Source organism: Rattus norvegicus, chromosome 3 (genome assembly GCF_021556685.1).
Source record: "Rattus norvegicus strain SHRSP/BbbUtx chromosome 3, alternate assembly SHRSP_T2T, whole genome shotgun sequence".
Lineage (NCBI taxonomy): Eukaryota > Metazoa > Chordata > Mammalia > Rodentia > Muridae > Rattus > Rattus norvegicus.
In genome coordinates this window covers 61,402,910-61,426,803 of record NC_141536.1, presented here as the reverse complement: position 1 = coordinate 61,426,803, position 23,894 = coordinate 61,402,910, and positions in this window count along the sequence as shown.

Genomic DNA, 23,894 nt, shown 5'->3' with positions numbered 1-23,894 from the left:
GGTGGAGTGTAAAATTATTTAACGGTGAGAACTTAAATTAACTACAAGTCTGTTTAAGTGTTTTGATGAGGCAAGGAAAAATGTCATTCTCTTCAGGAAATCAGGGACTACCTAGTCCCACTCACCTCACCTCTCATCATTCTTTCTTTTCATTCCAAGTAAAACAACATGCCGTCCCATCCCCCTACCACACATACCTAAGTTGAGGTCATTTGGAAACCCCTGGGGAGGGAAGAGCTGGAACGGGATGAGGTGGAGCGGGATGGGGGGAGGATATGAAGAGAGACGCGGGGGGGGGGTTGGGGGAGGAGATCAGGAGCATCTACAGACACACCCCAGACACAGGGCCAGCAAGCACAAAACAGCCAACGGAAATGAACGTGCATTTCAGCCAGGGACTTTTGCTCATCTGTTCTAATGAAGGCTATCAACTCTCACACTGTAAAGACCTGCAGCATCAATCTGCCCAGGCTGCATAACAAAATACCCTAGGATGGCGGCTTCCACACCAGAGCGCCCCATAGCTGTAGAGGCCTGAAGTAAAAGGGGGTATTACAGGCTTGTTTTTCCCGAGGCCTTTCTTGTCTTATAGGACGTCTGCTTGCTCGGTGTGTCCTGAGTTTCCCTCTATGCAAGATCTAAGGTTTACTCCTCATTGGTTTAGGGTTTTCCCTGCCACCTTGTTTAACTTAAGTGTTCCCTGCCGGGCCTCTATCTTTAAATATGCTCATATCTTGAGAACTTCAAGATTGAGTTGCAGTAGACTTTTGACAGCCCTGGTGATATCCATAAGGACCATGAGAATGTTACCTGGAATTGTGGGAAATCCCACTGGGGAATCTTTCTATTGTACCCAGGAAACCAAGGTCCCTTCTTGGGGTCTTAATGCAAGAACTTAATGGTGAACTTAAAAGGAAGCTTACAGACAATTTTATTAGAGTTTAGAAGAAAAATTCCAGACAGGCATATTCTAAATCTCAGCACTGGCTAAAGGAAGGAGATAGGAGGGAGTGGGAGAGGGTACCATGTCTTCCTGATGACTGACATGGAGCTCAGCAGTGGCAGACAAGCAGCCACATGACTGGGAGGGAGGCTTTGGAGGAAGAGTGAAGCCCAACGTGTTAGAGAGGCAGCAGGCTTAGCAAGTGAAAAGAGCTGGGCTTGGTGGTGCACACCTTTAATTACAGAGTCTGGGAGGCAGAGACAAGTGGATCTCTGTGAGTTCAGGGTTAACCTAGTCTACGTACCAAGTTCCAGGTCAGCCAGGACTACATAATAAGAAACTCTCTCTGCCTCTGTTTCTGTCTCTGTCACACACACACACACACACACACACACACACACACACACACACAGAGAGAGAGAGAGAGAGAGAGAGAGAGACAGACAGACAGACAGACAGACAGACAGACAGAGACAGAGACAGAGAGGCTTGAGTTATGCTTTTTTTTTTTTTTTTGAGTAAATAGCATTATGGCTGGAACTCTGTAAAGGGACTTCAGTAGGGTCAGAAATTCTGAAAAGGAAAAGTACAGTTTTGAGTTAAAGGGATACTTAGTCCTCCCATCTCTTTAACCAGGCTTGAGTTGGATCTGCCTTCCCGAGGGGTGGTTCTTTTGCCTACTGATGGACTTGTGGACCTGGAGTACTGGGTCTCTATCTAGACCAGAGATTTCATTCTTGTGACCAAAAGAAAACAGTTTTCCCTTAATGCTACTGTGATAAGAAAGAAAGACAGACAGACAGAAGGATGAGAAACTGAAGGACAGCCCAGGCCTTATTCAGGAAAACATGCCTGTGGAGGGCTGTGTAGTGGTAAATACTAAAAATAAGATGTGGGGCACCAGGCACCATGCCACCCTATCTCCTGCTACTCTCTGACCCCAGTGGTCTCTCTCTCCACGGCTAACCCCATCAGCAGCTGTCTATCTCACCAGTAACCCATCAAAGTCAAAACTCTAGAGACTTATAGTTTACCAATCAGATTTATATCAGTAAATTCTCACTCCATAAAATCTCTACACAATAAACTCAGAGCCAATTGATATTGATATAAGCTGCCCACCTAGACAAGACAAATTATCCAGTAATAAGCCATCTCATATAAGATTTTCATAGCTACCTGTGGCTATTTAAAGCCACATTGGGGGGGGGTCATACATCTCCTCCATCTTTTCTACCTCTCCTTTTCTCCTCTCTCTCCCTCCTCCCTCCTTTCAAAACTCTGCCCTCCCCACCTCCCGCTGCCTTTCTTTTTCACTGCCCAATCCCAGGTCTTGCCTTCTCTTTTGCCTGCTCTCACTTGCATAGACATCAATCCACAGAGGGCCTGTGGCCCACTGTCTGCTTAACGTGGGTAGTTAGAGGTCAGAAAAGGGGAAGAGGGAAAGGGAACTAAAAACTTTCCTGTTTGGGGCTGTGGTTAGCCATCGCTAGGGGTGGCTTGGGAAGCAAGGTGAGTGGTAAGCCCAAGAATATCTGGCGATCAATAAGCATACCCATGATCAGCGCAGGCCATGTCAGTGTGGGCAGAGGGCAAGAATCTAGAAGAACCAGTTATTTCAGCTCTGAAATCAAGTGGCCTCAGTTTGGGAGAATTGTCACTGCTTAACCAAAATGGGAAAACGTAACGGAGTGACGTGCCCATGCTAATAATACCTAAGTAATTTAATTTTTGTTTGTTTGTTTGTTTGTTTATTTTGTATATGTGTATGTATGTGTGTGCACATGTGTGTAAGACACAGCATGTGTGAAGTTCAGAGTATAACCTGTGGAAGTCCGTTCACTCTCTCTCCTTCTAGCATGTGGGTTCAAGACGGTCAACCTTAGGGTAGTCAGGTTCTAGGACCCATGACAAATGCTTTTATCCTTGAAGCCAAACTTTCTGACCCGGATGATCCCAGGACTTGGGTAGCCGAGGAAGATAATCTGAGGCTAGCCTGGTCTACCTACATACAAATCCAGGATAGCCAGGGCTATACAGAGAAACCTTGTCTGGAAAACAAACAAACAAACAAACACCAAAACCAATAAAGGAACAACAAAAAGTTCACAGAGTCCTCCAGTCCATGATGGAATTTAACTTACAAACTTTAAAACTAACTTAAACAAACTAATAAAGCATGGAAGCAAAGTAACGCAATTTTAATAAAATTGCAACAAAGTTACAATAAGCTTTTGGGCCCTTGTCTTTTAAATACTAGGAAGCAAAATATGACAAGGACAGGGAGCCTTTGGTCCTTGCGCTGCAACCAGGAGCTTTTCAGGTAAAGCCCTTGAGTTAATTAGCTCCCTCCATGGTTCTGCAAACAGAACAAAGATACAGATAGACCCTGAACTCTATCATACTGTAAAGGAATCTATGTATAAATCATGGGACACTTATACATAATTCCTCTCACGATACAATGTATCTGTGTATGCTGAGCATGCACTCCACGGCTGGGCTACTCTCAGCTCTCATGTCTCTCTCTCTCTCTCTCTCTCTCTCTCTCTCTCTCTCTCTCTCTCTCTCTCTCCCCTCAAGAAAAACCATTTCAGAAATAGAATAAAAGGAACAGTTTCTATGTCTTTGATTTAGAAATTTTTTCCCACGTTTTGAGAATAGCTATCTGTTCTTATTAAAGCTTGAGTGATGAAAGGGGCCGGAAGGGTGCTAACATGCATTTAAGATTCCGGAAGAGGCTGTTTCATGTTTCTTCTAAAAATTTACCCCGTAGAGCCCAGGGAACTTCAGTTTGCACTAAGTTCTTAGGAATCAGTTAGACATCTAATATTATACAGTTGGGATAATATTATAGTCAGACATCTATAGGATTTCATAGAAGGGAAATGTTTTTTTGAATATCATACTTTCTAAAAGAAAATCTTTCTTTCATGTACAAATAAATATTTATCTCTCCAAAAAAAAATCATACCTTTCTTTTCCTCTGCCCTTCTGAAGGAAACATGGTCCACTGAGGATAAGGGAAAAAAAAAAATCTCTGACTTCACACCGTTAGGAATTTCAGTCTTCTGCTACTCTTATTACTTAGGATATGATGCTATCTTGTATTAATTTCATGGTGGGTTATGCTGTCAATCAATGAGATCACCCCATTTCGTTTTCAAGTTGTCCATTCTAAGTAAGTGATTTGCTATTTTACATAATTTAAAGATGATATGCTATTGCTACCAACCAGCAGGTGTGATGACTTCACTTTAAATCCCTTCCGCATCAGAAAACACAGTGAAGATGGGAGGGTCTTCTGTAAGCAAGAGGGTGTGCGATCAATTTGACCTTTTATGAGCATAATCACCAAATAATTAATAATGATAAACGGTGGTAATCTAAATGACTTTCGTCGTTACAAGCCGACATACTTTTTTTTCCACTAACCATCAACTGTTTCAATTGTACAACATATTACATATACTTATTTAGGGATGGAAAGATGGCTTAGTGGTTTAAAGCACTTGGGACTCTTGCAAAGGACCTGGGTTCTACTCTCAGCATCCACGTGGTGGCTCATAGCCATCTGTAACTCCACTTCCAGGGGGCCCAATGCCCTCTTCTGACCTCTGTGCACATCAGACTCATACATACATGGAGGCGAAACACCCATACAGGTAAAATAAATATTTTGGAAATGTATATATGCTTATTTGCTTTATCCCTTTAATTCATACTCACTTTGTTTCTAGTATGTAACAAAAGCTGTCATCATGAGATTTGCATTCCCAACTGAAATAAAGCAAGGATAGGATATGATGAATTAGAAGATGTTACATACTATGGGAAAATAATAAAACTAAGTCAGGAAGTCAAATATATTTTTGAAGGCGAGAAGGTGTAATTTTTAAAAGGACGGTCAAGGGAGAAGCCATCTATACCAGTCTTGAAGGAGGTGAGGGGGTGAAGTATGAATTTCTGGATGGATTCAGATGACCAACATTTTAGCGTGTTTGGCACTCTGGGGGTTTTCTAAAATGAAAGACATTCAGTTCTTAACCCAAGCAGGCCAGGCCAGATAGAGGATCACTCAAAGAGCATTTAAGAGAGGCACCCCAAAGAACAAAAGGGCCTGAGTTAGGAGCCTGGGGTCAGGAACTAGGAAGGGTGCCAGTGGATCTAGCAGGGCGAGATCAGAGGCTGGAAGTCTCACTTACAGGCTGTTCAGTACATGTGATGGAAGACCACCTAGATCCGGTCACGAGATTGATACAGACAACTGCCACAAAGCGTCTTTCAATGGTACGTGGCCTTGGCTGGGAAACTTTCTCCTTCAGGGTACATCTTTTCCCAAAAGCAGCTGTGACCAATGACTGGCTAATTTGGAAGTGCCAAGGCCTGGTCCCCACCCTCAGTCTGCTCCCCCTAACAACTGGGTGAGGCCTCATTTGTCACTGACTGCACGCCAGCGTTTCCTTTCTGCAGCACTGTTTTACAGGTGGCTCTCCCGAGAGCCCTCCCTGGTCCAAATGCAGCCTTCTGTCTTAGTATCTGTGGCTAGGGAACTCAGCAAAGATAGCCTTGAAGGGGTTTTGAGAGAGATGATATATCAAGCCTTTGATGAGTCCGAAGACACTGAGCCCTGAAACAGATGTTTTTCCCTCATAGGAAAACATATACGTTTTATCATAGCCTATTTCAGGAAATCCTTCTGAGCCCCAGTACAAGTATTTTCCAGGAGGAGAGAACTGGGCAGTCACCCATCTGGAAAATTTAGGTCTGCTGAATTATTGGCATTTCTCCCCTTGCCTGAAAATGTGGGCAGGTAGACAAAGTCTTCAACTGAGGCAGCCAAGACGGTTGTTCCTGGTAGACCGTGGCACACATCAGACTCCTCTGTGTTCCCAGGACTTCAGTTGTTTTCAATCGAGTACTGACAGCAAACAGCAGTGAGCAAGGTTTGCTCTCGTTGTCTAGGAGCCATTTTACTGAAAATGCTCAATCAGAAACGGCTTACCCCGCCTGCCTCAGAACTTCATTTCCTGTAGACCCAGCATTTGGTTTCCAGTCTTATATACCCGCTCAGATATCCAACTGCCCTGGAAATAGATCAGCTGCATTGAATGTGGCCAGCGTTTTCATATTTGGGGCGAACAGTAGACTTCGAATTCATAAGCCCTGGGAAAAGAAAGGATCAGAAAGCATTAAGTGAGTGGCTGTCCTTTCTCGTGTGTGCCAGATGGCATCCTTTACCCCTCGGTTCCGATAACAAAACCTCATAGCACAAAAGCTTCCCTGACATGCTGAGTATTTTCCCAAACGTATTTAAATTCATATATGGTGGAAATCTAGAGATTAGAGGTTAATTGTGCTTATTGTCTGTGTGTACAATATTAACTGTGCAGACTTAGAAATAAATTCCTCATACTTTATATTTATAAAGCCATGGAAAGTATACAGATGTGAGAATAAGCAGGAAGATCTGAACTTATTTTCAATTCTAAAGCTGATCCACGTATGGATAACATTTCTAGACCCTGGAAGGAGTCAACCCTATACTATAATGGGATTCTAAAAGAGAAACCGGTTTGAATTTTTTCTTCCACTTAATTTTTGTAAACAGACAGTGGTGTGGACCCAGTTCTGGGACTCACTAAAGAGCCTCATGGATTTCCATAAGTTACCTCAGCCTTCACAGCACCGACTTCTTTATCCTTAGATGGGCTGGGAGCTGAGTGGTTTCTCAGAGAACTGCTCACATGCATTAGTGGATGTGAGCTGGACTTGAGAACTACAAAGGGCCAGAGGCCATTCCTCACTCAGTTTTAAATGGAAATAACCTCTGCACACACTCAGAGTTTTGAAATACACTGATGCAATATGTATGTAAAGGGCTCTTGTTCTTTATGCATTCATCTGCAGCTACACGCTCACAAGCACCTTGGCTGACAGACTCTGTGATATGCAGAGCTTAGTGTATCTGCGAAGTTTGTTTTTCGCTGACGAATGAGTGAAGCTGAATGAATGAATGAGTGAAGCTGAATGAATGAATGAGAGAAGCTCAATGAATGAATGGGTGAATGAATGAGTGAAGCTGAGTGAATGAATTAGTGAAGCTGAGAACAACAGAGGATTATCTTCTGTTGCAATATAACAAAGTTTCAAAGCTGGGTGTGGTGGTGCACACTTTTAATGTTAGCACTGGGAAGGCAGAGGCAGGCAGATCTCTGGGTGAAAGGATAGCATGGTTTACAAAGCAAGTTCCAGGACAGCCAGGAGAAACCCTGTGTCGAAAAGTCAAACAAACAAAGAAGCTAAATAAACAAACAAACAAACCAAACAAACAAACAAAAAAAATTGAGGTCCGCAGTGCCCACTAATGACGACCAGGTTTGAATTCCTACCATCATAGTTAAATCCCACCTGTCTGCAATTTTACAATAGAAATCTGAGCTCAGCAAGTGATTTCAACAAAATCAGATATTATTTACATAACCATACTTTTTCCTTAGAATAAAAATCAAAAGAACTGCTAAATATTAGAGTTTCACATTATTTTGTCAAACCAAAACAGCCGTGGTGGTGCACAGCTGTAATCCCAAGTACTCAGGAGGCAGAGGCAGCTGGGCCTCTGTGAATTTGAGGGCAGTGTGGTCTACACAGTGCATTGCAGTACAGCCAGGGCTAAGCAGAGAGACCCTGCCTTAAAACATCAGATAGATGATAGATAGATAGATAGATAGATAGATAGATAGATAGATAGATAGATAGATAGATAGACAGACAGACAGATAGATAGACAGACAGACAGATAGATAGATAGATACATACATACATGCATGCATAGATACATACATATATAGTAGATACATACATAGATACATACATAGATACATACATAGATACATAGATATATAGATAGAAGATCAATAGATATATAGATACATAGATGCTATGCTAATAATGAACTTTGAGATTTTCCTTCTATTTCAAATATTAGCTATCAAAACCAGATAGCTCTTTGTCCATTGTCTCCGATATCTGGTTCATCATCGGTCAGGTTCCATTTTATCTCCCTTGTATGGACACTTTTCAATGAACATTTCTCCATTTTATTGTATGTTCTTTAGGAAATAAAAAGTTATATTAGTGTTTCTTTACCAAAAGTTAGCTGTTAATGCACCATGCCACATACCAACCAACATGCACCAACATAACCTTCCCACATACACACACTCTTGCATACACATATGTGCACAGCCTTTGTATGAACAAACTTAGCCCTCACAAAAATCCTGTGAGGTGCCTGTAATTAACATCCTTCTTCAACAGATAAGAACAGGCGACAAGGAAGTGAGACACCTTAAGCTGGATACCCAGCCAACCCCTCCTAGTCAATGGATCCCTACCTACCAGCGGATGATGCCGCCTCAAACAACAAATGGGAATGGCTACTGAGGAATGACACCGGCAAGTGACCCCTGCCCACCACACTCATGCATACACAGGTTCCCAGATACTCACACACATGTGCATACCTGCACACACACATAAACACCTGCACCCACACGCAATCTCAACTATAACTACACTGTTAATAAATATACATGTATTACATAAAATATTTTTACATAAAGAGCATCAATACTTAAAAATTCTTTTGCACATTTAAAAAATATTTGCACAGACCCAATCTCAGAGTAAACAGACTGACCAAAAAGGGACCAAAAGACTGGGACAAATCTCCCTATTAGAAGAAATAAGTGTTAACTCAGCACCACAGAGGAATGGAAGCAGAAACAGAACGAAGCAGTGTTACCACCATCGGAAGAGACAATTTGAAAGGCAAAGCAAGGGGTTGGGGATTTAGCTCAGTGGTAGAGCACTTGCCTAGCAAGCACAAGGCCCTGGGTTCGGTCCCCAGCTCCGAAAAAAAGAAAAAAAAAGAAAGAAAGAAAGGCAAAGCAAGGACTACCCCCAAACCAGAAACAATTACATTAGCTAGAGAAAGGCATAAAACTTCATATGTCAATACCTGCAAGAAAGCATGGTTGACAAAAAAAAAAATCAAAAAAGTCAATATTCATGGTATGTTGGAGCTAATGCCCATTAAGGGAAAAAGCAACATTCTGATAGAAAACTATCAGAGCACTGAAAAGACATTAAGAAAATAAAATACAAATAAAAATGTCAATAAATGCATTAATTTCTAATCCAGAAAATGCAAATTAGGAAGGAGAAATCTTTGCCTATTTACTTAAAAAAGATTTTTTTAAAAAATATAGTTGTAAGTGCTAATGGGAACTTCAGTTGGAACAAAGTACTTTTAAAGTAGCTTGTACACATAAAGAGACTTTGTAACCATTCTTAAAGTTGACATTCTAATTGACCTCTATGAGTGTTTATTCAGGAAATAGTCAAAACCATGTAGCATTATACACAGATGTGTTCACTACAGCACAGTTTCTGATAGAGAAATGAGTCGATTTCAATATTCACCAGTATTTAAAAATTGCACTTCACTTATAAAACACTGTACAGTCATTAAAATTTATATGCAAAGATTATTTGTATGCAGAACAGTGTTCACGGAACACAATCAAATGTTAAAAGCAAAGAATAACATTCTATATAAGGTATGAGACAATTTTCTAAAAATGGGCCTGTATTCACAGCTCGTGTTTTTTTATATATATATCTGCATAATGAGATTCCTGGTGGGTTTTATTCTTTATATTTAGAATGTCTTTGTAATCATCTGCAAGGAAAAGCTAAGAATCTTATAGTGTGTATCAGTATTATAAAACCAACAAAAGCAAGAGTATCCAAAGAAGTGCATGGCCATCGGTTGGAGTCCACACTTCTGGGGATAGCCACCCTGCCTATCTATACTTCTCATCCCCGAAAGCACTCACCTAACCCCTGCTCTGCCTGCTGTACCATTTGCCTCCTAATAGGACCTCCTAATATACCATTCCCTCACTTTACTGTCTTTCATACTCAGCTGCCCTCTTCTTAGCTCACCTGAATTGCTTTTAATTCAAAACCCTCAAGTTGCCTAGCTCTTCTTCCTTCTGTGGTACCTCAGATTCAGCACCTGTCTTCATACTAAAGTGTTATTTCCAAGCAGTCATGGTGATTCATGTCTATAATTCTAGCACTCGGGAGGCAGGGGGATTTCCGACTGGAAGCCAGCCTGATCTACATAGACCGTTGAAGGTCAGCTTTCAATACATCCCTCAAAATTAGAGGGGGGGGCGTGGAATTTCTAAACTTGAAATATGAAGAGTAAGGAGGAGGAAGAGTAGGAGAAGGATGGTGACTTCTTGTTTTGTGCTTGAGGTAGTTAGTCTCACTTGTCAAGTCGATGGCAACCAGATCACCTCGGAGACATGCCTATGAAGACTTACCTAGATTGGGTTAGCTGAGATGAGATGTCCCATCCACTGGATCATACCGTTTTCTGGTCCAGGGCTTCCACAAATGGAAGAAAACTGAGTATGCGCATCCCCACCCCTGCGTCTCTCTCTGTTTCTGGACTACGGATGCAATGTGACCACGTGGCCTCCTGCCTCTGCCACCAAGTGTTCCCCATCATGATGGGATGCATCTACTCAAACTGTAAGACCGTTGCTTCTTGTCAGATATTTTATCTAATAATTAAAACAGTAAGTGACATGCTGCTGGGAGATAAAATCCGAACCCCTTGAAAGAAACTGCAAGGTTTCTACGATCCCACGTGGTTTTTCATTCTTTAGCGACCATCTTGGTTCTGTCCTGAGCTTGGTTCTGTCCTGTGGTCCTCTTTATACTGACTGTGCTGTTCTAGTCTGATCATATCCTCCTCTGTCTCAGATGACGCCACGATCCACTTCATCCAGCCCGTCAATGCCCTATCACTTTTATACTGACTTTATACTGACTGTGCTGTTCTAGTCTGATCATATCCTCCTCTGTCTCAGATGACGCCACGATCCACTTCATCCAGCCCGTCAATGCCCTATCACTTTTGAGGAAAATTCGAGTGTAAGAGCTTTGTAGAAGTGATGGCTCCTGATCGGCCCATAGTGCTCTGGTCCCTGGTGGTACACGTGTCTTCATTGATGAGTAGAAATCAACCTCTTGAGCTCAGTGAGTGTAGTTTAACTTTTGTTTTCCACTTTCCAGAATATAAAAATCTAATAACCACTTGTTGATTATAGGGGAAATATGAATGAATGCCGCCCAATTTGCTTTCTATTTCTGTGGTAAAAACCACACCTTGATCAAAAGCAACTTGGAAATGAAAGGCTTTATTTGGCTTACAGATTGCAGTCTGTCATCAGTAGACATTGAATCAGGAACTCAAGGCAGGAACTGGGATGCAGGAACTGAAGCAGAAACCATGGAAGAGTGCTGCTTACTGTCTTGCTCACCCTGCTTTCTTATACCACCATGGACCTCCTGCCTAGGAATTGTCCTGCTCCTAGTGAACTGGGCTCCTCCAGTGTCAATCATTAATTAAGAAGATGTCCTACAGACTTGCTATAGACAGATCTGATGGAGACATTTTCTCAACTGAGATTTCCTCTTCTTGGATGGACACGGATACACACACACACACACACACACACACACACACACACATATGCACATGCACACACACAGACACACACAGACACACACACATACAAAGACACACATACACAGACACACACAGACACACACACATACAAAGACACACACATACACAGACACACACACAGACACACACACATACAAAGACACACACAGATACAAAGACACACACATACACAGACACACACACAGACACACACACATACAAAGACACACACAGATATGCACACACACATACACACACATACACAGACACACACACATACAAAGACACACACATACAGACACACACAGACACACACACATACAAAGATACACACATACACAGACACACACACAGACACACACACATACAAAGACACACACACAGATATGCACACACACATACACACACATACACAGACACACACACATACAAAGACACACACATACAGACACACACATATAAAGACACACACACAGATATAAAGACACACACACATATAAACACACACACACACACACACACACACACACACACACACACACACACACCACCATCACCACCACCAACCAGCACAAGGGTTAGCAATATCAAAAGAAATTTTATTGCTTATAGTGATTAAATAGTCAGGATACCTCTCCACTCCAATATAAGGAATCTGTCGAAAGAAAGAAAGAAAGAAAGAAAGAAAGAAAGAAAGAAAGAAAGAAAGAAAGAAAGAAAGAAAGGAAGAAAGAGAGAAAGAGAGAGAGAGAAAGGAAGGAAGGAAGGAAGGAAGGAAGAAAGAAAGAAAGGAAGGAAGAAAGAAAGAAAGAAAAGAAAGAAAGAAAGAAAGGAAGAAACTGTCACTGAGTGGAAGAAGAAAAGTACATCTTGGCTTGAAAGGATCAAAACAAGAAAGACAAAGAAACCAAATATGTTTGTAAGCACAGAGGGAAAGAGTACTCTTAGGGTAATTTTAATGTCTCATGGTGAGACTGGTTTATGGGAAGATTCTAGTTCTCTTTCAAGTCACAGACATTCCAGTGATCTCTTGGCTTACACCTTACATTTATGTTGTTAACTAAGAGCTTTCACTGCCTCTGCCATTTTCCTCACCCCATCCTGTGTGTCCCTTAAAGAAGAAAATAGTTATCAAAATAATCTAAGATTGGCCTCAGGGTGAGCATGTAGGAGCCCCAGGGAGTTTATCCTTTGCTTCCATGGCAGACATTAGGCACGTGGAGCAAATGTCCTTTCCCTGTCTCACTCCCAATTATCTTCTGTGACCACGTCCATATTGTTTGTCCTATCTGCTTATTTTGTGTTGTGTCTTGTATAATTTTTCTGTTCTGCCCTCCAATTTGTTAATATTCATGTTTAGTAGTCCCAAATGTGTGTGTGCAATATATATATTAGCCAGTTATAGTTTTTATTTGCATGCTTCTAATTTTTAGTCTCTAGAGCTTAGTCACGCTTGTTTTCAAATGTGCCCCATCTCAGAGGGACACCTTATTTATTGCTTATTTTTATGTTTTCATCTTTTATTTCCTTCAGTGTTTTGTCTAAGTGTTAATTCATACTCTTTGCTCGGTAACGCCAATATTTGAAATTCCTGTTGGACTAAACACGATGTTCGTTTTGAGGCCCTCATGTATTGCTTGCTGGTCACGACTCATGTTTAGTTGATTTTGGTCTGTAGAAATTCTGCAGAGCTGGATTGAGGATGTGTTTTTACAAACCCTTCCCTCTGTGTGGAGTGATGCTCTCTGGGACTGCTGGGACTCATTTCACCGCCCCAGCTTTGTGGAGTGGTTGCTTTCCATCAATCCCCAGCAGGCAGCCGGCATCAGGCCGGCCTGTCTTGATAGATTATGATTATGACCCTTCTTGAGTTTTTCCTACAACTCTTACAACCCTAGAAGCCCGAGTGAAGTTCTTGTTTGGTATCAAGAGAGGCTTTTTTCCTGTTTCCTTGTATTCCCTTCTAATCCTACTTTTTTCTCCTATCATTTTATCAGAGTTATGCTTCCTAAGATAGCCAATAATGATCTATCTTGGTCTCAAAGTATTTGTCATCACGGTTAATTCTATGTCTCTCTTTTTCTGTCTCTTTCTGTCTCTCTTTCTGTCTCTCTTTCTATCTTTGTCTCTCTCTCTCTCTCTCTCTCTCTCTCTCTCTCTGTGTGTGTGTGTGTGTGTGTGTGTGTGTGTGTGTATGTATGTATGTATGTATTTGATGGACCAAGGTCTCTCTACATAGCCCTGGCTGACTTACCTGGAACTTCCTCTGTAGACCAGGCTGGCCTCCACCTCACAGAGATCCACCTACCTCTGCCTTATGAGTACTGGAATTAAATACATGTTCGACTGTGCCCACCAGTGGTGGTTATTTTTGTGCCTTAAACTCGTCTGGCTTGTGGTTGCCAACTATTTTTTTTTCCTAGATGTTTCTACAAGAGTAGACTTTGAGTAAAGCAGACTGGGTGGGCTTCAGCCAATCAACTGAAAACTTGGCTGGCTCGTAAGTGTATCTTCTTTAAGCAAGAAAGAATTGAGAAGATTTTACCTCACTATGGACTCTGCCCGGCTGTCTAGAACTGTCTGCTGGCCCATCTGCACATGTTGGTCTTTTCCGTTGTCATAACGACACAAGCCACTCTTTACATTCAACCTTCCTGTTTCTCTTGAAAGCCCTAACTAACTACTCTTACTGTGTTGAAGTGGTTCACGGCTCTGGTCACCACTTCTTTTGAGAGATGCTTCCTTTTGTGATCTTCTAGGAGAATTCCCCAAACTCATTGGCTACTGCTTCTCAGTCCCCTCATCTTCTCCATCACCATTCCCAGAGCTGTGTGCTCAGACCATTCTCAGCATGTGTTGCTAACAGCGTTTAATCCCTGCTACTCCAACAAACTTCAGAGACTCTTCCTAGTCCCAACCTTTGACTCATTATCTTTGACTCATATGTATAACTGTATATATATATATATATAGCCTCTCCCCTACACTGAGTACCCTTACACCTTCCCCATCGAAAGTTGGATGTTGCCATTCTAAACGCTTAGGTTCAAACATCACCCTTTTCTTATGTTTTCTTTCTTTCTCTCTCTCTTTTTTTCTTCGCACCCCATACATAGTGTGTTAGGAAATCCGGATGCTTTCTCTTTGCCATACAACAAGTATCTGATCACTTCCCTCCACCTTTGTTGCTACTGCATCATCGGCCAAAGGCATGTTCAAATTAGTGTTGAGTAGTTCTCGCTTTCCGTCTTTTCCCTGTTCCTGGGTCTCTACGCTAATGACATTTATTCCGGCTGCACAGAAAAGTCTGTAAAAGGAAAAGCCCCTCTGCCTCCAACCAGTTAAAGTAGCTTTTGTTTGATTGTTCTGTTGGTTTGGTTTGGCTTTTTTCAACACAGGGTTTCTCGGTGTAGTCCTGGCTGTCCTGGAACTTGCTCTGTAGACGAGGCTAGCCTTAAAGTCCACCTGCCTCTGCCTCCCAAGTGCTGGCTCTAAAGATGTGTGCCTCAATCCCCCAGTTAGTCCAAGTTCTTGACTTACTGAGAGGTGAAGAGTCTACAATTGCCTGAGAGACCCCTGTCTGTCTCTTTTCCCTCCTCCCGTTTCGTCTACCTGCTGCCCTGCTCAGGTGAGCTTCGGGTTGTGGTTATGTTGGTATTCTCTGCTGGAAGTGTTCTTCCCACAGATGACTGCTGTCATTGCACAGCCCTCCCTGTCCCCAGTCTTTGTTCAATGCCTCCCATTCTCTTTCTGGGCCTCCTCTGCTTTGATTCCACAGTAGTTACCTTATAATTGACCAATTGGGTTTTGAAAATATACTTCCTACCTCTGCCTCCCCCTCCTCATATTGCAAGGTCTCAAGGTATAGAATTTTTATTTCAGTTTCTGTGATATTCTAAATTCTGAATACAATTCACCAACAATGAGCATCGCATAAATATATATTGAAAAAATGAAAAAAAGATGACCATGAGTATTCATTACTAGAAAGGGTATAGTAAGGAAAGAGACATTCTCTCTGATTGTTTGGGACATAATTTGTGCAATCCGCTTTAGAGATTGTATGCCCTTCCACACGTCATCAACCTGTCAATCACAGCATGTAGGCTTAGTTCCTGAATCTCCTTTGATTTCAGTCACTTGGATGACATGCCTGGGTTCTGAGGGTTGTTTTTAACCCTGGACCAAAAGCCCTTCACATTTTGACCATACTCAGAAGTGTTCTCCATTCAGCCACAGCGAGGATGCTCAAACTTTGCCTCGAGGTATCGCATTCTTCACTTGCTTCCCACCTCTCTATTCACTGTTCTCAGCCCGTGTGGCTCTGACTCTTTTCTATTCAGTTGAAGTTCAAAGCCTCTGCAAACCTTTCCCCAGACACCTGGCAATGACTCATGTCTGGGTCCTGGGAAGATTTTGTGTGGAGTTTAGTTACAACTCTAGTATGTATCCTGTTACACTCCGTGTGTGTGTGTGTGTGTGTGTGTGTGTGTGTGTGTGTGTGTGTGTGACAGAGAGCAAAGTCATGACATCCTCCTTTTTGTTCCCAGGTTTCCAGAGCACCAGAGTACTCTATTTTTGGTCACACGAACAAAGACATCTTTGATTTTATTTTCCTTAGGTTTCTTTACGGCTCCCCTTTTGCCCCCAAGAAAAATGTTTAAAAGTTATTCACATAACATTAGAATCATGCATTTTCCTAAATGTAATCAGTTCGACCTGAACACAGAATCTTGGAGTGTCTGTAGATTTTCTTGGCAGGAGGTAGAGGACAGTATCTTCAGAGGAGGCACCAAACATTATTCATCTGGTTGCTAAGCTAAGTAGCAGCAACAGCCCTTGTCCTAAATTTGCTGCTGTAGTTTACATAGAGAAGTCTAGATGAAGAAAATACGATTTTAAAACTGGGTACCAAAGTCCGGCTCTAGGGAGGCTGAGGCAGAAGAAGTATAACAAGTTCAAGGTGAGGCTATGCTGGTACAATAAGACCCCGTGTTAAAAAATATTTTTCTTCACCGTTAGGAATGATGCTAGGATATATTGTTGGTGTTCCGAAAAGTTTTTCATATAAAAAAATTAAGGTTTAGAAGAAAATGGTTAAGCAGTATGTAATCAGTAGCTCCTATTATATGTTCCCAAAGAAAAGCACCCTTCTTTCTTTCCCCAAATTGAACATAACATCCACAAGGCATGAAGCTAATTCGTGTTTTGATTACACTGATGCACAGAGGCGGAATCAAGTAACCCCACGCCCTAAGAAGTGGCTCTAACCCAGGGTGACACAGTCTGTATTTGTCGAATGGCCAACTTAAAAAAGAAAGCGATTGCTTAAAGGCCCTTTGTTACATAATAATGTTGTATTCAGAGGGAGAGGGAAAGTTAGATTAATACAAAAGGCAATTCTTTCCATTTCCCACTTTATCCAACCAACCAAATCAATTCTTTGCTTTCTGTCTTGACTGCGCTTCCTGAGACTTTACTCCGAGCCATGGAACTTCCCGTGGGCTGCCATTCAGATGCTGGCTGCAGTTTTGCGCACCTCTCCAGGGCAGCTGGAAACACTGACTTGTGGGAAGAAGCCTGTGATGGGTGGAGATTATTTCCAAATGTGGTTTGTCCTTGTTTTGCTCAAAAACAACCCCAACAGAATTTAAAAAAAAAAAGAGTAGATAAACACGAAAGTCATTGCTGACCACTAGAGGTTTAAATTAAGGAGGGACCACTTCAGGCTCCAGCCTCAGACTTTCCCAGTACAGAGCAGACACAAGACTTGATCTCTGCAATGATATTCTTGACCTTTCTCTGTAGGCTGCTGACCGCAACACATTAGGATAACAAGGATGAACCAACTGGGTGATTTGGACTAAGCTCGTCCTCAACACTCTTTTCTCCCTTAACGATATCTGAGACCTGGCCCTACTTGAAGTAGCGTCTACTGGAATCGAAGAACGCAGCCCTGTAACTTAAAATCTTTTCAAGAGACAAATTTTATTTCACTATGCATATTGAACTCGATGATCAAGTCCTGTATATCCTCAGTGGTGAATAAAACATGTTTGGATTTAAAATTTTAGACATATTTCGAGTAATGAGTAGAAGCATTCTGATGAAGTAAGAAAAATGGTATTTTTGTACAAACTGTCATGAGCAGACAGAAGGACTTTTCTAGGGCAGGGATTTAAGAGTGCTCTGGCAAATCAGAACATGAGTACTTAAGCATACGATCTTAATATGAAATCATGAGACAGGGAAACAATTTATATTGTAAGTCTAGTAGTTGACTAAATATATAGAATATATTTATTTCACTAAAATCATCTCCTAATAATATCTGCTCAGAGAAGTACATTTATATTTATATTGTAAGTCTAGTAGTTAACTAAATATATAAAATAAAATATTTCACTAAAATCTCCTAATAAATCTGCCCAGAGAAGCACATATCTGGCCATGGCCGAGGACTTGTGTGGTACCCTTTCTCTGTCTATGGCAACATTCCTAGCTTCATATGGATAAATCTCCTTGTATAGTGGGAGATGCTTTTTCCACTCCCCCAAGCCATTATTGTTCTACCAGCCCCAGCGTTTGGCCAGTCACAAAATCAAAATATCAGCAACTTGAGCAGCCAGAGGATGAGCAGCTAATGGTCCTTGGAGCTCAGCCATTGTCAGCTACTGCAGGCTGCTTGGCTGGAGGACAGACTACAGAGGCATCTGAGAGAAGCAGACTTGACAGCAGAGAGGATGAGAGACATTTTGACTTTTCTTGACTCTCTGAGATCGCCCGAAACGAAGTTTTCCTCTTAGGGGTCGGAGTTGCCCCAGGATTATTGTAGAATTTCCTCATCCTTCTACTTGAATCTAGTGAAAATTCCCTTGTCACTCATGGAGTTTGACCTCAGAGACAGCCATTTCAACATACACCTAACTGACACTTAACGCTTATGGGACTGTATTGGAGATGAGAGATGTATAACTCTTGCCCTCATTAGTTTCCTTTAGCCTACTGTTCAACTAATGTATTGTATATTGTCAGAAGTTTTTGTAGCAATTGGCTGGACCATTCAACCATCATTTGGCATCCTTTGCTAATGTATAGCTATAGCTTATAATAGGAAACAGGAAGGATGTTGTTCATTGAAATCACCGATTTTTTCCCCCTGTCTGAAATTTTATTTTAGCTCCCAATATCTTTATAGCACTGTTGTTGTTTAAGGGTGATACTTTGTGTTATGCCTAAGTTATTTATTTGCAGATGTATAGATGGTAATTGACATCTATACACCTTCTGTTCATGTCAGCGAGTAGACAGGACATCTGGATTCCAGTCTGTGATACTTTGTTTACTAACTCTGGAGTTGGGTTTGTTGCCTAACTTCTCTGTTTTCCTGGAATAAGAAGGCACTGGAATAGAGGAAGAGGTGGTTTCAGCTTCAAGAAAATCCCATGACCTCATGACCAGAAAAAGGCTTTGATGATTAACAACAGATATTACTTTTTATTGTTTCATTTGGCTTAGAGAGAGAGAGAGAGAGAGAGAGAGAGAGAGAGAGAGAGAGAGAGAGAGAGAGTATTTTTGTGGACTGAGGGAAAAGTGCCAGCTGACACACGTAGAGAGGAGCTGGGCTGGCCTTGAGAAACTTCTGTGGAGTAAAGCATTCAGTCTCTGGCTGAACCTGCAAGAGGCTAAAACAAGCCAACAGCTTCCTCCAACCTAAAAGTAAACACCTAAGAGCTTCAGAATCCTAGAAGAATATTTTAAAAGATGACCCGATTTTTATACTTGGCTCATTAAAAGAGAAGGATTTTGAAATTAAAATGTCAAATCTAAACATGATAAAATTAGACACTTCATCATTTCTGTAAAACCATTAAACATTTTGTCTTAAAAATTTAATGATATATCAAATGTACACTATTAATGCCATCTAGTTTGTTAATTTTCTTTTCTTTTTCCTTCAATTTTTTTTTCATGACTGGTGGAACAAACCCAGGACTTCAGGGGATGGAAGCCTGCCAGGCACTCTCACGATGAGTCATATGCCCCATGCTATGTTGACAATTTTCAAATTTTGAAACATTAAAAAGTTCCTAACTTTCTGGTCTTCTTTTGTTTGTTTTTTTGCTCCCTAAAGGCGAGCTGTCAGATGAAGGCTTCCAGTCCAGGACCACAGTTTAGCTCTCTATCATAGCTTGTTTGGTCCTTGTTTGGTTGGTGTGAGAAAGGCTCAGGACCATGTTTTGAACAGTTAGTCCCAAGTCTCCTGACAGCCACTCCCATGGCTCTTGCCCCATGTGGACTCCCCAGCTGACTGACCTGCTTGGTTTCCACTACATCTCTATGCTTGGCTTATCTTTACGGCAGACCCCGTGTCTCCTCCTCCTAGATGGAAGCTAGATCTCTTCCCCAGCACAGTTGATAACAAACACGCCCTACTCCCCGTGCTGTCCATTTGCTTCTTTGTTTTATCCAGTGTGCATGGTCTTCTCATGTGTCATGTGCTTTTCTGATTTACTGTACTATTATAAGTCTGTGCCCTGCCCCCTGGGAATAGATAATCCAAACAGCAAAGTTTTCGTTGTGCCTGTATCCTGCCTATACTGACCTTTGCATTTAAGACAAACGGAGTACCTAATAAATATCTGTATATGTGACTGAATGCCTGCAGAACTGATGCTCTTTCCTCAGTTACATGTGGTTGACCTTAATTTACGGTCGATTGATTGAATCAACATTTTTGGACTAAGCTCCCCACCCCTATCCCCCGCAGATCAGTTTTTGAAAAAGTGTTACCTGCCTGCCCACCACACCCAATAGAAATCAATGACAGTTAGGGACCACACACACAGCCCAAGAATACTTTCTGGGGACACCCCCTTCAGCAAGGACTGTGGAAACTATAACTTCTGGAAGCCAGGTTTAGTGCTGGGGATATAAGGGATGTTCTACAAATGGTCTAATGCTCCAACTGCCAGTATTGCCAGTAAAAGGCATTAGCAATACTGGTTTGTCTTACTTGGCAAATTCATCAGAGGGCCAAACATACCAGGTGTGGAACATACTCTTAAAAAGTGCTTTCTGATATTGGTTTGTCAGAAAAAGAAAACAAGATGAGTGTTTTCTTTTAAATGGATTCCTACCATTTAAAATTATATTTATTCATTTATTATATTTTTTGCTGGTTATTTTCTTGAATTACATTTCATATGTTATCCCTCTTCCTGGTTTTCCCTCTGCAAACCCCCTGTCCTATCTTCCCTCCCCTGCTTCTATGAGGGTACTCCCCCACCCACCCACCCCCACCCACCCATTCCTGCCTCACTGCCCTAGCATTCCCCTACACCGGGGCATCATCATGCCTTCAGAGAAGCAAGGGCCTCTCCTCACATTGATGCCAGATAAGGCCATCCTCTGCTACATATGCAGTTGGAGTCATGGATTCCTCCATGTGTAGTCTTTAGTGGGTGGTTTAATCCTTGGGAGCTCTGGGGAGTCTGGTTGGTTGGTATTGTTGTTTTTCCTATGGGGTTGTTAACCCCTTCAGCTCTTTCAGTCCTTTCCCTAACTCCTCCATTGGAGTTCCTGTGCTCAGTCCAATGGTTGGCTGCAGACATCTGACTCTGTATTTGTCAGGCTCTGGGAGAGCCTCTCAGGAGACAGCTATATCAGACTCCTGTCAGCAAACACTTCTTGGCATCCGCAAGTGTCTGGGTTTGGTGTCTGCAGATGGGATGGATCCCCAGGTGGAGCAGCCTCTGGATGGCCTTTCCTTCAGTCTCTGCTCCACCCTTTGTCCTTGTATTTTCTTTAGACAGGAGAAATTCTGGGTTAATTTTTTTTGAGAAGGGTGGGTGGCTCCATCCCTCAACCAGGGACCGTGCCAAACCACTGGATATGGTCTCTACAGGTGCTCTCTCCCCTTTGTTGGTTATTTCAGCTAATGTCATCTCTGTTGGGTCCTGGGAGACTCTTGTTTTCCTGGCATCTGGGACTTCCTGGTAGCTATCCCCAGTTCCCCATCCTCCACTGCTATACAACTATGTTCAATTTTCTGACCCTTTGTACATCTCCCCTGTCTCCTCCCACACTTGATCTTGCCCCCCCTTTTCCTCTCCCTCCTCTCTCCCTCCCAAGTTCCTCTCTCCCTTTACCTCTCTTGATTATTTTGTTTCCCCTTCTAAGAAGGACTGAAGCATCCACACTTTGGTCTTCCTTCTTCTTGAGCTTCATGTGGTCTGCAAATTATATCTTGGGTAATCCGAGCTTTTGATCTAATATCCATTTGTCAGTGAGTACATACCATGTGTGTTCTTTTGTGACTAGGTTACCTCACTCAGGATGATATTTTCTAGTTCCATCCATTTGTCTAAGAATTTCATGAAGTCATTGATTTTAATAGCTGAGTAGTACTCCATTGTGTAGATGTACCACATTTTCTGTATCCATTCCTCTGATAAAGGACATCTGGGTTCTTTCCAGCTTCTGGCTATTATAAATAAGGCTGCTTTGAACATAGTGAAGCATGGGTCTTTGTTATATGTTGGAGCATTTTTTGGGTATATGCCCAGGAGTGGTATACCTGAGTCCTCAGGTAGTGCTATGTCCAATTTTCTGAGGAACCTCCAGACTGATTTCCAGAGTGGTTGTATTAGCTTGCAATCCCACCAACAATGGAGGAGTGTCCCTCTTTCTCCACATCCTCGCCAGCATCTGCTGTCACCTGAGTTTTTTTATCTTAGCCATTCTGACTGGTGTGAGGTGGAATCTCAGGGTTGTTTTGATTTGCATTTCCCTGATGACTAAGGATGTTGAACATTCCTGTAGGTGCTTCTCAGATATTTTGAGAAAACATGGCTTTAAGAAGCCCATGGAAAACTGTAGGGGAAAACATGGAATTTAGAAACATTTCACTTAAAGCATCTTTTGGATTCTTTGTCTCTAACCTTGTACTCTGCAATGGAGCTGCATCTCTTAGTGCAGAACATCTAAAATGATATTTAAGAGGCACAAATGTAAAGATCTCCTCAGAGTTGCAAACTGCAGTTTGGAGAAGATATGTTTTTACTGCTGTGTCTCTGTGGTAAAAACTGAAAAAGGATTTGGGGATAATTTTGTATAATTGTGTTTGTTTTTAGGCGATGATACCTAGATACATATGGGTAGCATAAGAGGCAAAAAAAATGTTCATGCGATACCAAGCCTGTTTTTGAGATGCACAAAAACATTCTCAGTGGGAATTGGAGATTCTGTTTTTGGGCAGGATTTAAGAGGCACCAACTATATGGAGAAGGTGGGTGGGGTGTGAACCAAGGGCATGCACAAGAGGGAACATACTGTGATTGCTGTCATCAAATGTTCCCACAGCTACATACAGACAAGCCTGGGTGTTCTGTGCTCAGAAACAAATTGCGGCTCTAGATTCAGATTTGTGGACAATTTAATTTACTTTGTTTGCTATTTTGTCAGGATGACTTGTAGTACAAACATTGTTATTATCACTTCCTTTTAGGGTTGTCATACTGGTAGAATTGGTGCTTGTCCAAGGTCATAGAGCTAGGAAATTATAGATCTAGTAGCCTCTCATTCTACTTATAATTTAAACCAGGTGATATTTCTACCAATGTCTACCAACTAAGTTCATAGAGACACACATAGTTCAGCTCCACATAGCCTCCCCCGCCCCACTCACTCACACACACAGACACAAATACACACACACACACACACACACACACACACACACACACACACACAATTTTACAGACGCTAACACAGAACCATAAGAACTCTGGCTGTGAGGCTACTCAACTTAAAAGATGGAGCTGACTTCCTTCTGTCAGCTACTGAGAGATGCAACAAGCTTGTTCTGTGAATTCATACTCCGATATTTTTCACTTGTTTTGTTCATTCCTCTTGACCCTTACCACTTGACTGAGCGAAACTCCGAGAGACCCGTGGGTAGGTAAAGAGTACACATAAAAGTCAGATGGTTGTAAGTTACTGGAGAGGATTCTTAGGCATGCACTTGTGTTATTAGGATAGGGGAAGAATGTGAGTGGAGAAAACAGGCTTTAAAATGATTAAGCAGAGAATCCCACGTAGTAGAGGGAGGGGAAAAATCACATTAGGGTATCAGTTTTGTTGTAGATCTTCCTCTTTGACGAATACTTTTTGTTGGATAGATAATGACAATCTCAACAAACAGCTAAAGAGCACTTCCTTGTGTTGAGTACTGTACTGTACTCTGGGGAACCAAGAATGAGCTAGGTCAAATCTTTGCCCTTGTAAGGATCACATGGTCCAGGAAGAAAAGACTGTCAAAGAAAGAAAGTAGTAAGGATAATCACAGGTACTCAAGGG